At 46.6% G+C, this 15,541-nt stretch overlaps 2 long non-coding RNA genes and 1 pseudogene across 2 annotated transcripts; 2 read left to right on the top strand and 1 right to left on the bottom strand.

Annotated features, from left to right (window-relative positions):
• Window positions 1–935: 935 nt before the first annotated feature.
• On the bottom strand, window positions 936–1,834 carry LOC123089684 (coniferyl alcohol acyltransferase-like; annotated as a pseudogene).
• Window positions 1,835–5,039: 3,205 nt separating this feature from the next.
• On the top strand, window positions 5,040–6,180 carry LOC123089682 (uncharacterized). The gene is made up of 3 exons (XR_006442348.1): window positions 5,040–5,225; window positions 5,425–5,568; window positions 6,019–6,180. It is a non-coding gene; the product is annotated as an uncharacterized lncRNA (long non-coding RNA).
• A 156-nt stretch (window positions 6,181–6,336) lies between these two features.
• Window positions 6,337–7,156, top strand: LOC123089683 (uncharacterized). Its single transcript, XR_006442349.1, has 2 exons — window positions 6,337–6,408; window positions 6,915–7,156. It is a non-coding gene; the product is annotated as an uncharacterized lncRNA (long non-coding RNA).
• The last annotated feature ends 8,385 nt before the right edge of the window (window positions 7,157–15,541 follow it).

The following is a 15,541-nucleotide window of genomic DNA, read 5'->3' as shown; positions in this document are numbered from 1 at the left end:
GGCACTAGCTGGAATTGGCTGGTTTTTTTGCGGAGCACGCCACGGGCATGCATTGCTTGCTCTCATTATCTGTGAACGTACACTATAGACATATGCATGTGCAGACATCAACTAATTAGGTAGTAGCAGGCCAAGTCAACTATGTGCTCCTATATATAGCTGGTTATTGGCGCCTCTCCTCATATATATGTGGCACTAAATTGGTAGTTGCGTCCCTCAAGATCGGATGCTAAACAACCCTCATGCACACAAGTTGGCTCATTAGGCTAGTGGTTCTCATAGTAGACCAATTAATATGTGTTATATCACGGCCAATGGCTCCTCTACTCAAGCATGGCACACTATTATGATCTGGTATGATTTCATTTGGATTTACCCTCATGCATACAAGTTGACTAATTAGGTGTGCCGATACAACTCCCAAATCTTTACACTCCCCTCAATCACAACTAATCAGTTAACAAAGCTGTCTGTCTTAGCTGTTGTGCATCGTTCTGCTTCGTCAGCACATCCATCACTTGATCGTTGGTTGACACGGACCAAATTTCCAAGGCCTTACGAGCCACCCTTAATTTCATCTCATTCACTAATTCGATAGATTTGCAAAGTACGGAATTTGCTTCTTCACTCATCATTTGTCTAGGTTGAGGAGATTTTTGAGTTAAAAACTGAAAGGAGGGAGTATATGAAATTTCATCTCCTTCACTGGCCCATGACGTATTATTGGTTACTCATTGCCAACTGAAGGTATTTGTCCCAAAAACTACCCCCTTCTTATAAAAGAACCTACCATTTTTGTTTTAAAAATTTCTTAAAAACTATCGCTTTTGCATAGTTACCGGTTTAGACAAATTAAACGTGTTTATGAGAGGAGAGACCCACCCATCACGCTGTCATGACTGGATAGTCAACTCCGTTTATTTGGACCAGCACCTAAGGCATGCATTATGATATGTGGGACCGTTATCATATGTGGGCCCACATGTCAGTCACTATGTGACAAACCCAGTCCAGCAGCTCCTGGAAGTGCTCGTCGGTGGTCGTCGACCTAATCGACTCGCGCATCATTGACGCGATCTCAGGGAGCGGCCGCCGCTGGATCGCGTCTGTGCTCGCATCGGCCACCGCAAATGCCGTGACGTAGCCGACGTAGTTGCGTCTGGTTTCCTCCGGCGCGGTGGTGCGACGTCGTCGCCCGTTCACCCACGAGCCCATGCGGCAACTCTGGTCCGACAAGCCCACGGTGGCGGCGAACACCTTCCATAGGTATGCAGACACCGCCTCAACGCGGCTCGCTCCGTGCTCCCCGTCGTCGGTCGCCTGCGCGTGCGGCATGGCGAGGTCCCGCTCCTCGACGTAGTAGGTGCGGCAGACCAAGGAACCCCCGGCCATGAGGGCGTTGACGAGACGCTTGCTCACCAGCGGCATGAACAACTCGCCCACCGAAGGGCCGTACGACGGCGTGGTGCGACGGCGGAACAAGTATCAGTCAAAGTTCGGGGTGGCAACGATCGTCCTGGCCCGCGTGAGCTCAGAGCATGCGTCTACGATCATGCACAGCGTGCACCCATCCGCGAGGCCGTGGTTAGTGCTCCGGGTCCAGGCCACAACGAACCAGCCGCAGGCGAACGGCACCCGCTGCACCGACAGCGCGGCGCCCGTGTCGTACTGGACGGGGATGCCGACCCTCGCCAGCGACGCGTCCATGTCGCCGAAGTCCAGGCTGCCTAGCGCCACGCCGACCTCAACGACGACGAGCTCCGCGCCCTGGTTGTCGCAGTGCACCTCTGGGAGCCATGTCCGCGGGTTGGCCACGATGCGGCCTGCGAGCGGAAAAAAGTGGTCCAGCAGGGGCGACAACTTGCCCCTCGAAGGCGGCGACGACGTTGACGAAGCCACCGCTGGCGGAGGGCCCCATCGAGAGCGGCATTGGGTAATACCAATGTTTAAATAGTGGGCTATGAAAAATAGCGATGGGCCTTCGAATCAGCTATAGCGGAGGTATAGCGGACTATTTATGAAGACGACTATTTAGCAGAACTCTGCTGAAAAGGCTATAACGGAGTATAGCCGACTATTTAAAACTATGGATAATACAGCAGGTCGAGGTTGGAGACGGGAAGCACGGCGCCGGGCCGTGTGACGGAGGCCTTGACGATACTCCTGCAGGTCACTCGAACACGCAAAGAAACTGACCTGCTGTCTCTGAGATACGTTTTCCCTTCCATGCCCTGAAGTACTATATATACAAATGTTGGAGTAGGAGTTAACCTTGAAAATTCCAAAGTCAGCGTGGAATCTTTTGTACTGGCTGGAGCAGCGCTTTGGATGCCAAAATGATAATATACACAAATATATCACCAGATCGAAGATGCATGCATTCTTAGAAGGAAAAAAGATGCATGTTAACATGATTCCACGCCGATATGTATGCATATGTTATTGATTTTCTAATGCTTTTAGTTGACATCAGCTATCAACAAATGAGTATAACTTTTGTCATCTATTCTTTTTCCTTTTGCTTTCTTCTTCTTAATTTGTTGATGGTACCATATAGTACACTTGACAGGGTGTGCTTGAATTGGCGTCTGTATTTTTCTCTGTCTTCATCAGCTTGGGAAGGCGGTAACGCAAAGGTGAGAGGCGAGAGCAGGGTGGGGCGATAACCCCCACGGATGATAAAGTCGCATTTCAAAATTTTCCCTGATATTTGAAACACCGGGATCTGGAGCCTTTGGTCCCACCGCAGCTGTTGACCCTGGTCAGGCATCAGCGGTGAGCATGTTCTCGTGTCATACTTGTACAAAGTTTCGTCGTTCATGTAGCAGAGCATCTTGTCGCCATCGTCAGCCCAGGCGCTCCATGGCCTGAAGATGTAGAAAGGTTCCTTGATGTGGAAGTTATAGCGCAGATCCCATTGTGGAGGCTTGTCATCCTTCGGCAGTGACATGACCCAAAAGTGGGGGCCCACGTAACAGACGTGTTTGACGAAGCACAACTGGCCGTCGAGCTCGAAGGCACCCATTAGCCGCTTGGCATAGTCGAGAGTCTCATGCTCTGGGAGACGGTACGTGCAGTATGTCTCAGTAAGCACATCGACTACCAACACTCGCTTCCAACCTATCGTCACCACATACAGCTTGCCGTCGATCAGCAGTGGCGGCCAAGTCAGGATTTCAGCCGGATGAGATGGTGAGTGGAACGAGTGCTGCCGCCAGCGCCGAGTGTCGCCTAAGGTGTACACGGCCATGTGCACCTTAGAGAACCTGAACAACTTATACTCATTGGTGGGTGGACTGAATCCCAAGGCGAAGAGATGTGTCTTATCCTTGGTTCCTGTGAGCGGCGGTGCCCTGGGAAGCGCCAGCGTCTCGCCGGTGACAGGGTTACATACCACCGCCGGCGCCTCGGGGCCGCTGCCGTGCACGTAGCAGAGGAGGCCGTTGCAGACGTTGGCGAGGTCATAGCCGCTGGGGATGTCGAAGGAGAACATGGCCTTGCCCAAAGACATGCTGAAGATGCTGGCACCGTCGCTCCGGCCCGGCTCACACGTCGTCAAGACGAACAAGACTTCTGTGTCCGCCGACAAAGCGGTGGCGTAATTGGCGGCGTGGAGATGGCGAAAGGAGGGCTCGCTGACGACACTGCGCCACAGCCTCGAGACGCAGCAGCACCGGGCCACGTCCTTTGTCGGCAGCTTCACTAGGATCTCTTGGAGCATCTCCCTAGGGATCTCCCTGCTGTGGCTGCTGCTCTGAGCCTCAACGCGACGAAGATGGCGACGACGACGTCCCGTCGTCATGGATAGACGAAGATGGTGACGAAGACGACGCCCCATCGTTACAGATAGATGGGCAACAGCAATCCGGCAACATGGAATCGACCAGCTTGTGATCGCAGGGTGTCTATTTTAGAGCACGAGTTGCCGAGTTGGAGTCGAAGCAGGTATCAAGTCGGACTCCTTGTGGGCACACTAATTACTTCCTGATGGTAGTAGTAGTATTTTTAGGATCCGAACCACCTAAATTCCATGCATATGTATTCACCGATTGACACCGTACGTGCCAGACGAGATGGTGCCACAGATCCTCCTCCGGCCCGCCGTCGGACCGCTGCTGCGTCCAATTTAACCGAGCTCCATGGGGAATTATGTGCGTACGTGCGCCTCGCTCGATATGTGGGTGTGTAGGGCCCTGGGAGATGATGTCAATCCCCCACAATAGGATCAGTGTCATATCATTGCTTTCCCGGGCTTACTTTATCACCTGATGGATGCATCAGTGACAACATAGTATTCATTACAGACACATTTGTTGAATTGATAAGAAAATTTCTACCTCTATCGGATATTTCTACCTCTATCGCAGCGATCTCCAAAATCAACACAGACACATTTGTTGAATTGACAAGAAAATTTCTCTCTCAAATTTATTTTAAACACCACCTCATATATTAATTAACCAAAGGACGTGTTACAATCATTCATTACAGAGTTCACCACATAGGGCGGTACAACATTAACAAGAATCCCATCCACTCTGTTATCAAAACTAAACTTGGCTATTAGATGGACCACCTCATTAGCCGAACGTCTAATCTTTGAAACTCTGAAGCTATCCATTAGCTTAGAAATACCCCATGCTTCCTTCTTCAGATCGTGCAGAGCTGGTCTATCATCAAATTCATTTGCAAAAATCACTGCAACAAAAGCACAGCCAGTCTCTAAAATTATTGGAGAATGAAGTGTTATACCTATATTTAGATATATTAAAACTGAGCATCATCCCAGCCCTCTCACGCACTCAACATCTTGACCATTCGTTTTCATGTGCTGGCCGTTCCTGGCCACTGGATCTTCCTGGGATGTTTTTCGCGAGATGGGCCGTCCGAGGGGCAGCTACTCCGGTAGCTTTTTTGGGCCCCTGTGGTTAATTGGGCTCGTATCGCGTTGTTTTGGCCCATTTGCCGTGCTCAACAGTCAACCCCGTCCCCCTTCCTCTCGCTCTCTCGGCCCTCAGGGAACGAGTGATGCTGGCAGCAGAGGTGGCGACGGCGGAGGCGCGCGACGGCTAGGTTGGAGGCCGCCCCACCGGCAGTGCTCAAATCCACCGCGTCAACCCGACAGCACGAAGCCGCCAACCTCATCCTGCTTGAACGGAGCCGCCCACCTCATCACGCTGGCCGCCCCCTTCCGTGCCGTACAGTCGCCGTTGCTCTCCCCACCAGTAAGTTTCTTCTCCCTCGATGCATTATAGGGTTTTGTAACTCAACCAATTGAGGTGCTAAACAATCTGTTTGTCCGGCCGAGGTGCTACAGATAGGGGTAATAAGTTATGGTTTGTCAGTGTAGAATGATCTATCATTTAACTGAATTTTGGATGTTCCAATTTCCATGGTTCTTCATTTGATTTTCATGGCGCGCAGCTGCAACTGCCATATCCTCCCTTGCAATACTGTTTGGTCATCACAGAGCTCAAGTCATAGGACCATAGCATGCCATGTTGTGGTTGATGCAGATCTGAGATGACACCGAGGCAACGAGATAGCGGGCGGCAGGCCGCTGATGAAGTAAGTAATTGAAACCCAATGAAGGACTCCTGTAATTTTATAGTCCATGTACACATCACGTTGGCAACTTTTTTTGGAAGAACCACATACAAATGACACCTTTTATGTTCTCGAGGTTTAGTTAATTCAAATAGATGTTGGTACAGAATTTGGAGTTTTGGCCTTGTTTGAACTCATAACCCAAACAGAAGTTAGTTGCTCATTGGCTGGATAGTGTTCTTAGATTTTTTGCTTCTGGACCGAACTCTTTCATGAATGGATACATTGGACATCTAAATGAGTTGTACAGTCCCTAGATGAAGTCCATATAATTGTTCAGAATTGTTCTTATCCGATAAATAAACTAAAGAATCAATTTCAGTTGTAATCTTAGGCATATCTATCTCAACTATTGCATGCTAATTTTTTTGTCTGAACCAAATATTCGTCACTACTTATTATGGAGCAAAGTAATGACGACGACAATTTTCACAATTATCTGGAGTTGGAGGCTAAGCCGGTGGACAAAGGTAGTGGAAGACCTGGTCAATGTCGGGGATGTCGGCGGTCCTGTCTCCCTCATCTATTGCATCAGACCGTCTTCTCCTCATTGTCATGATGCTTCAGAACTGTTGTTGGTGAGCTCCTGTGAAATTCCCTCCTAGCTCCCCTACTCTCCTCGAACACTAGGCCTCTACTCATCTGCCCCATTGTACTGGTGGATGAAATCTCAAAGCACTAATTTGGACTTTATTTCATCTTTCTCCGTGGATCAGGCCTCGTGCTATCTGTGAATCCTCTGACACCAATTATTGGAAGAGATGGAGACAATTCTGTATAGTTTGACCATGATCTGAAGAGGTAAACTTATTAGATAGGCTATTCTGTATGTGAAGACACTAGAACATGAATGCACGTGTTGCCGCGCCCGTCTATCATGTCAATAGAACAATGCAAATATTTGAGTATAGTTGAACGACACGGATATGTGAAAAGGACATGGTTTGGGTTACACTTCTTGTTCAAAGTTAGTTTGGAAAAAAATTAGACAGTATTGCATCAATCATTCCCCATATATTTGGTGAGCTGACATAACTTCTTAATGTGTAACATCCAAAATAGATTAGGATGGCATCGAATATAAATGGATTAAGCCACACAAATATATATGGTGTAATATTAATGCGGTTATAGTTGGATTGGATTGGATGGAGCTGCTGGAAATACCAGCAAGGAACAGTTAAACAGATGTTAGAATCATCATCAAAAGTAAAATAAATAAATTTTAAGTAGAAGAATCTAGCAAGTAGCAAATACGCTTCAAACTATCTGATTATAGTATAAGAATGTTCCTTTTGCATTTGCAGACCAAGAATGATGGCGTGGCAATCCCAGAACTAAAAGTTTCTCCATCAGCCCTGTTCTTTGCTTCAATTGTGATTCTGGAACTGAAGCTTCATCACCATCATTCTGTCGCTGGTCACATGACTGAATGATTCGATGGGGCAGGGAATTTTCATTTGCATTGAGCGGACACAGAATGTGAACGACATAATTTTCGCTGGCTCAAAGATACAGGGGAGAATGCTAATAGTCTGGTTATATTTTAGATCAGCTTTTTTAGTGAGTTTTTATCATGGTCAGTTATTATAGTAACCAGAAAACACGCGTCGGTCGAGTGAATGGAAAGGCAACAGAAATAGGCTTCTGGAGCAGCAGTCGTTCCACGTCAGGCTGCCTGGCTCAAGCACACAAAGAAGCCCATAAAAATGGTGACCACCTGCTTGGAAGAGATGTTAGTTCTCAATTGTCATGCCCAGGCCTCTCATACATAGTTATTTTTGCGGCCAGTCGATGACAGAACAGCCAGATCAGTTTCGATAGCAGCAGCCCTTTTAATTTGGCAGACCGTGACATGCGATGGGACCCTAAAAATGGTGTAACGATACTTGGTACAATGACCAGCCAATCTCGGGCGTCAACGCCGCGATCTGACGGCTGAGGACACAAGTCACTTTGGTAAATTCTGTATGTCAAGACATTGCACAGTTCTGTATGTCAAGACATTGCAGAGCTTTTGTGTAGGGAAGGTGTTTGAAGATGTAAGCGGATTGTTGTCTCACTTCTTGGTGTTTATCTGTTTTGGTTAGTATTTTGGGGGTTAAATTCCAATGTTTATATGCATCTTGTCCGATACTCAGACTCCCCTTTTCATATAACTACATCCCATTTTTATTCCAATTTTTATGTATGCGTCTTGTCTGATTCTCCGAATCCCATTTTTATTCCCCTTTTCATATAACTACATCCTAGCACCAATGAATGCCATCCAAAGTGCATTCCTCTTAGGTTTTGTCCTTTAAAGATTAACTTGAATTGTCCACTTCACTTTCTTAGAAAGGTAATTGAATTTCCATTCTGCTCCATACTCCCAACTTGCAAGATATGGTCCTCCGGTTGGTATGGACATTTGGAAATGTGAGGTGAATAACTTTCCATTTAGATGTTATACTCTTTTACATTGTATACATGATATGTAAGCATATACTTATGTTAAAATAGATATTTTTATTGATTCCTGCCTTCTTGTCTTCAATACTATTTGTAGTTTGTTTGATAGAATTATTTAAGCTGTGCTGGTCAACCCCGGATTTTTTTTTAAACATTGAATATTGTTTACATGATATACCTAATAGTTAAGTTATTTGGTCATGAGCTACGTGTTGATGCCTTAATGTTTATTTCTCTTCTCTTAAGAACTGAGCGCCAACATGCTACATGTATATGAAATAAATTTAGTGCTGCTTTTTTTTGACATGTAGAATACTGATTGTTTTCCTTCATCTATTGCAGAACAGAAAAAGAAGCTATCTTTGATAGTTTTATCATATTGCATCAAGATACTTGAATGATGCAGATTCTGATGATGAGACTATACTATCTACTACTACCCATCCCATAAGCATCTTGAAAGCATTTTGATATCAACTGTTGCTAGCTACATATTTCTCATATGATGGTATGCACGAGGGATCGGTCGATGTGTTCATATCCCAAAAACAATTGATGCGGTGGACTGCATTAGATCCTATGTAACAAATTACTACCCCTCCGCAAACTATTGTAAGATCTTCTAACTTTCTGAATTGGATGTTTATAAATGTGTTTTAACGGGTTTGTCAACTCATTTCAGTCTATATGTAGTCCATATTAAAATATCAAAAACATCTTATAATAGTGAATCGAGAGAGTATGTTGGTTATTTGATTGACTTTAGATTACATGGCAGTGTGCTATTGCCATATTATTATCCTTGCTCTGGTGTGGCCAATCAAGTTGCTGGTCTTTGCGGTGACCAGCCTAAATTTGGAGCATATTGGACCTCCTTCATGGCATCATATATTTACATGATTCCTATAATTACATTGAACCAATAAACGGGCGCAGCAACGCACGCCATCAATGATCTAGTAGTAATATAGAGACAAGCAATGCAAGCTCGGAGTTCCGCTTCCTCCACGCTATTACACCTCCCAATGTATAGTCCCACGAAGAAATCATGACTTTGCCAGCAAAATCCCTAGCCATCACACTCACACTTGCCACGCTAATACTTTTCAAAAAGCTCGTCGACATTAATGTTGATATAACCAGAAGGTGGGGTTTCCAACCCATCTGAACTTCCAAAGTATTTGGATCACTTTTTAGACCACTCATCGTATTTTCCCATTTATTCTTAGAATCATCCAATGGCATTGAATGACATGTGCCAAAGGACGACCAATAATTATCAACAAAATTGGTCGAATTTGTGACTGACTCTGTGCCCTTGCTAAAAAATCAAATCATTTCTCAAGTGCCAGGCTCTCCAAAAACTGAAAATAATTTTGTCCCGCACAGACTGTCCCACTGGACTTAGAAGAACAAGAAACCATTCCGACTCAGTATACCTGAATGCATCCTCTGTAGGTAACTCCCAAATATCTCTCATGGCCATACGCAACGCATGAGCCTTCGGGCAAATAATAAGCGCATGAAACATATTCTCGTCCTCCACTCCACATATCGAGCACGTACTGAGAACCGCTTGGTGGTGCGCCATTCTGTTTACTTGGACAGTCAAACTATTGGTAGCAACCCGCCATGCAAAAATATGGATCTTCTGAGGAACATTGGCCTTCCAGATGATGTCCCAAATTTTCCTCTCCCCCAATGTTGCATCTCTGTATTGCCCCTCGTCTTCTTTTTGTTCCTTTAACGTGAGTGCATGCTTGTACGCGCTTTTAACTGAAAACATCCCCGTCTTCTCAAAGCGCCATGCAACAAAATCACCTTCCCCTGAAGATGGAATACGCAGCTGAAGGGTCTCTTCTGCATCATGTGGGTAAAATAGGTGCCTAACCAAATTCTCGTCCCATCCTTTTGGACCAGTCAGAATCAAATCAGACACCCATTTCATTCTCGTCCTACTCTTCCTTGCCGTAATTTTAAGTCCAGAGTGCCTTGGGAGCCAGTTATCTCTCCAAATATTAATATTAGAGCCATCACGCACTACCCAAATAACTCCCAATTTCAGGCAACTCCAATCCATGCATAAGAGCTTGCCAAGGCAGTGAGGCCGACAGAGGAAATACAATGTCGAGGATAAGTCCCTGTGGGTAATATTTTGCCTTGACCGCTTTGGCGCACAGAGAATCAGGGTTGACCACCAACCTCCACGCCTGCTTCGCTAACAGCGCTTGATTAAAAAGTTTGAGATCTCGGAATCCCATCTCTCCCTCAGCTTTAGGACTTGTCAATTGATCCCAAGCCAGTCGATGAGTCTTGCTCTTATCCTCCTCATCACCCCACAAAAAATTCCTTATAATCTGTGATAACTCCTCAGACAATGCAGCCGGAAACTTAAACATACCCATGACATACACTCGGAGGGCATGAAGCACATATTTATTAAATGTTTCCTTTGCTCCACAAGATGCATATTTTTCTAACCAACCTGATAAAATCTTGAGATCTTTTTCTTTTGTTAATTGAAATTACCGGCTTTCATTCTACCTTGAGGCACTGGAAGCCCAAGATATTTGTCCTCAAATCCCTCCGTGGTGATGCAAAGGATTACCATAACGGCCACTTGAATTTCCACACTGCACTTTTTTCCAAACATGATAGAGCACTTATCTGGGCTCAGCACCTGACCAGTTCCCTTCTCATAAGTGGAAATAATATTCTTAATTGTCAAAGCTTGATTAATGGATCCCTTGAAGAATAAGAGGTAGTCATCAGCAAACAAAAGATGTGATATTCATGGAGCATGCCTATTGATCTTAAAGTCCATAAGAAATCCTCTACTACACGCATCCAGTAGCACCAAAGATAGAGCCTCAGGCACAAACATAAAGTGCGGTGATAAAGGATCTCCTTGTCTAATACCACATGAAGGGGCGAAAGCTTCCAAAAGTTGAGCATTGAAGCGCACAGAAAATCTTACTGACATAACACAGGCCATAATCCAATTTATCCAACCTGGGGCAAAGCCCAACGCCCTTAGCATACTCTCCAAGAAGTGCCAATCAACCCTATCACAAGCTTTTGCTAAATCCAATTTATATGCACATAATTTCTCTCTCAATTTGATGCAATCCCTTACATTTCAAGCCTAGTTCCAATCCAGTTTAATTTATTGAAACACCAAAGGTACATTATAAATCTTTTTCTCATGTTCTTCTCCATGATTAATTTGCCTCAGCGTGACTAATAATGTGATATAACTATTCTCAAAAAAATGTGCTACTATTACAATCCTTTTGTGACCCACAGAGATGCTCAACCGTTGTTGATGGTGGAGAAACCCGGACACGGCCGAAACGGAATCAGACTACCAATCCTATAAACAGTTGGCAGCCACCTAGAATTGCCCTTTATTTTCTTCTTTCAGCTCGGAGTGAGCCTATTTTTGTACTGAGACTATTTGGACACTTTTTTAATAAATGGATGCATGCATCTTTCTGATGTAGAGGCCGGGACCTTCCTACTTTTTAAAAAAAGATCCTAAATTGCCCTTTGAGGCCCTACATGTCGGGGGCCACCCACCCACTTCCAAAACCAAACACACACAAAAATATAGTAGGCTTGAGTTTCACCGTGGATCTGAAATCTTCCACCTCCTTTTTTGTGAAAAGGATCCCAGCAACATAATGTGTATAGAGCTCCCAACAGTAGCATAAGGCGTGCGGGGATCCCAGCAGGAGAGCCGAACCCTTTCTCTGAGCATGATTGCATGCTGAGGTGCTTTTCCATACATGATTGTATGATGAGGTGACAAATTTGCATGTTAAGATAAATAAGTTAATGGGTGTAATATCTGTGACATCATCATTGTTAGATAGAAATTACATATAAAAAGAAAAAATTGCATGGATCTCTGCGTAAGATCTGACGGATAAAACATTGAGTAAGACATAATTAACTAAGTCTCAGATATTTAGCCGAGCTGATTAATTAATCAATTAAAAGAAAAAGGAAAAAAATAATAAACCAAGAGGTATATAACCAATATTTCAAAGTTTCTGTATTGTATATATACAAAATCAGCAAATCACATGGTATATTGGCATGCTGTTGAGCAAAACCCACGGCTCAAGAGCTATGTTGATTTACTGATAGCATCATCGTAGTAGACTTAGCATTGCATGCTCAAACTGGTGTTTGTTTTCATCATCATCCTGGGATGGCGACAACTCAAAGGTGAGAGGCGAGAGTAATAGAAATCCACCGTTGGAAGTCGACGATGTAGAAGTGCATGCTCTAGCCAATGCAATCAAAAGACCGATCTGATGGAAGAGACTAGGCAGCACATTATACGTCAACACTCCCCCTCACGTGTGGCTCCCTCAGGCATAAACGTGGACCGAAAGTGGGCTACAATTTAATTGCGCCAGTCGGGTCTTGAACTCAAGACCTCTTGGCTCCGATACCATGTAGAACTGCATGCTCTAGTCAATGCAACCAAAAGACCGATCTGATGGAAGAGACTAGGCAGCACATTATACGTCAACAGACGAGCCTTGTCTCATGCTATACCTGTGCAATACGCCAGCGCAGGCGTAGTACAATATCTCATCGTGGTCTAGCCAGCAGGCCCATGGTCTGTGAAACACAAAGCATGGTCGTCCCTCTACTATGGGGAAGCTGTAGTGCAATTCCCAGTCTGGTTGCTCGTCCTCGTCGCCCTCCGACGGTGACATGACCCAAAAGTGGATGACATTAGTTTCAGGCCGTCTACAGCTGAGGGCATGCGCGGCGAAGCACAGCCGGCCACTGAGCTCAAAGGCACCCATCGGCGGGCTCTCGAAGTGAAAACACTCGTAGTCCGGAAGTGGGTACGTGCGGCACAACTCCGTCGCCACGTCAATCACCAATATTCTTCTGGGAATCTCATTCCAGTCGTAGCCATGCTTCCAGCCATTGGTTACCACGTACAGCTTGCCGTCCATCGACACCAGCGGCGAGATTTTCGTCGGGCGACACGGAGAGAGAAACGAATGATGGCGCCATCCATCGGCATCGCCTAGGGTGTACACGTCCACCTCCACGCGCTGCTCGGAGGAAAGAGAGTGCGTCGATAGCCGGAAGAGCTTGTACTCCTTGGTGGGAGGGCCGAATCCCAAGGCCAACTGGTGCCTGTACGTGCCCTTGGGGGTGACCATTAGCGGAGGCGCCCTGGGGAGCGCCAGGGTCTCGCCGGTGACAGGGTTGCACACCACCACCGGCGCCTCGGGACCGGGGTCATCGCGGCCATAGCGGTGTATGAAGCAGAGGAGGCTGTTACAGATGTTGGCTAGGCTATAGCCGCCGGGGATGGGGACGCAGCACATGGTATTGCCCGACGACGCATCAAAGATGACGGCCTCATCGCTCCGGCCGGCCTGGCACCTCTCAGACACGAGCAAGGTCTTTGAGATCTGGGCCGCGGAGACGACATGACCAGCCATGGAGTGGAGGCTGCGGAAGGAGGGGTTGCTGCCGACCCGGCGCCACAGCTTGGAAACGCAGCAGCACCGTGCGACGTCCTTGGTCGGCAGCTTCAGCAGGATCTCCTGTAGCATATCCATGCTGCTGGTGGCCTCCACGGCAGGACGACGAGATCCCATCGCGTTCGATTTAATATTTCTACCGCCCGAGTTGGATATTAGTAGATCTGACGAGGCAGTCGTTAATTGAGAAATATCTCGATCGAGAAATAACGTACGTGTACGTGTACACCAAGGATTCACTTGCATAAACTTGTACGTGTACAGAGTCGGTGACGTGTTGTTGCGTGCTCATCGCCGTCGCAAGAGATCGCCACCGCCCTCACCGACGTGACAATGGCGCCGTACGTGCCACACAAGGTCATCGTGTCGCACATCCTGCCCCGGATCCCCCTCAGGTCGCTGCTACGGTTCATGTGTGTTTGCAAGGCTAACCGGGTTTAGACTTTAGAGCCGTTGTGTGCCATCATTTCCGGAACATTGTGGACCCGTACGCCGTAATAAGGGGGTGTCTATTTCCAGGGACTTTTTTGTGTAGGGACTAGAAAAAGTCCCTCTTAGAAACTTTTTTACCAAACGGGAGGGACTTTTTAGGGACTAAACTAAGCATTTGGGACTAAATGAAAAAGACTCTCAAGGAGAGTCTTTTTTGGAAGTTTTTGGGACTTTTTCAACAATGCTCCTCCATGCATTCATTGGCCCGCCACTCCATGGTGTTGTTTGATTGTTATTTTTTTATATACTAGGGGCAACATGGTCATTTAATAACCTCTAGGAAAGCACTAGGGACTTTTTAGTCTCTGGAAACAAACAGGGAGGGACTTTTTAGGGACTAGGGACTTTTTAGTTGGGACTAGAAAAAGTCCTAGGACTTATGAACCAAACAGGGCCTAAGTCCTAGCTTGCAAGCGGGCTCTCCAAGTGGTGCGCGAGGAGGTCAACGCCGTGAGGATGCATGTGGAGCTCGATAGTTAAGACGGGTACAAATGTTGAATCAACCACTGGAAATGCTTTCCGCCGTAGGGCCATGAGTGAAGAGATCAAGCCGATGCTTAGTTCATCGCCGAGGTTTAAAGTTTCGTGGGTGCGACGTTCTGCTAATGTTGTTGCATATAAGTTGGCTAAGGTAAGGATCGGTGAAGAACTTTGTGAGGTTTGGTTGGGGGTCCCCAGACTGGGTTCTAGATGTAATTTCGGATGAGGTTTCAAACTTTGAAGTTTAAATAAAGCGGCAACATTAATCCTAAAAAAAGACTAGCTTACGTGCAATATGTATTACTACCAATGGCTCTCTCAGTTGCACAAGGGAGGCTACTTTCGAAGCGAAGGTAGGGTCGTAGGGATCAAGAGTGTGGGGGTAAATTACCTCGGGGCGTCCTCACTCTTCCCTTGAATTATGCCCAATGTCGGAGCATCTAGCGTTCTGGGAACTTTTTATCATCCTCGAAACAGGCTTTCACTCCGCTTTATATAGAAAGCAACAACCACACACAGTACATGGCCGAATGATACAAGGGGATCGGGTAGCCCTCAAACAATGCCCATCTTAGGCAAACCTGATCACGCAACACGCACGCGGCTACGCAACCATAATAGAGTAGAAGAAGAACTGAGAACAACACCCACCATAAGCCCTATAGCACCTAAGTTCCACGACAACGCCCCCAGGAGTGAAAACAGCGCAAGGCCTCGCCGTTGCCGAGTCCCGAAAGACATAGGTTTTCAGCCGGAACCCGGACACGGAGAGGAGCGCCACAACGACGTCTTTAGGAAGATAACGGCGCTTGCGAGCATTGCCGTTGTCGGCGACAAAGCGCGAAGCTTTCGCTTGGCAACTCCACTGTGTCCCTAAGCGAGGTTTCCAGGGCAAGAGTGGTGAGCCCAGAACTCCAGATCCGGGTCGGGGCACCACCATCATCAGGGACAAGAGCGCGCCAGAGCCACCCGCCGCACCACCTCTCGCC

This window comes from Triticum aestivum, chromosome 4B (genome assembly GCF_018294505.1).
Source record: "Triticum aestivum cultivar Chinese Spring chromosome 4B, IWGSC CS RefSeq v2.1, whole genome shotgun sequence".
Taxonomy (NCBI): domain Eukaryota; kingdom Viridiplantae; phylum Streptophyta; class Magnoliopsida; order Poales; family Poaceae; genus Triticum; species Triticum aestivum.
Note: the sequence above shows the minus strand (reverse complement) of the source record. Positions and strands in the feature narration are given on the sequence as shown.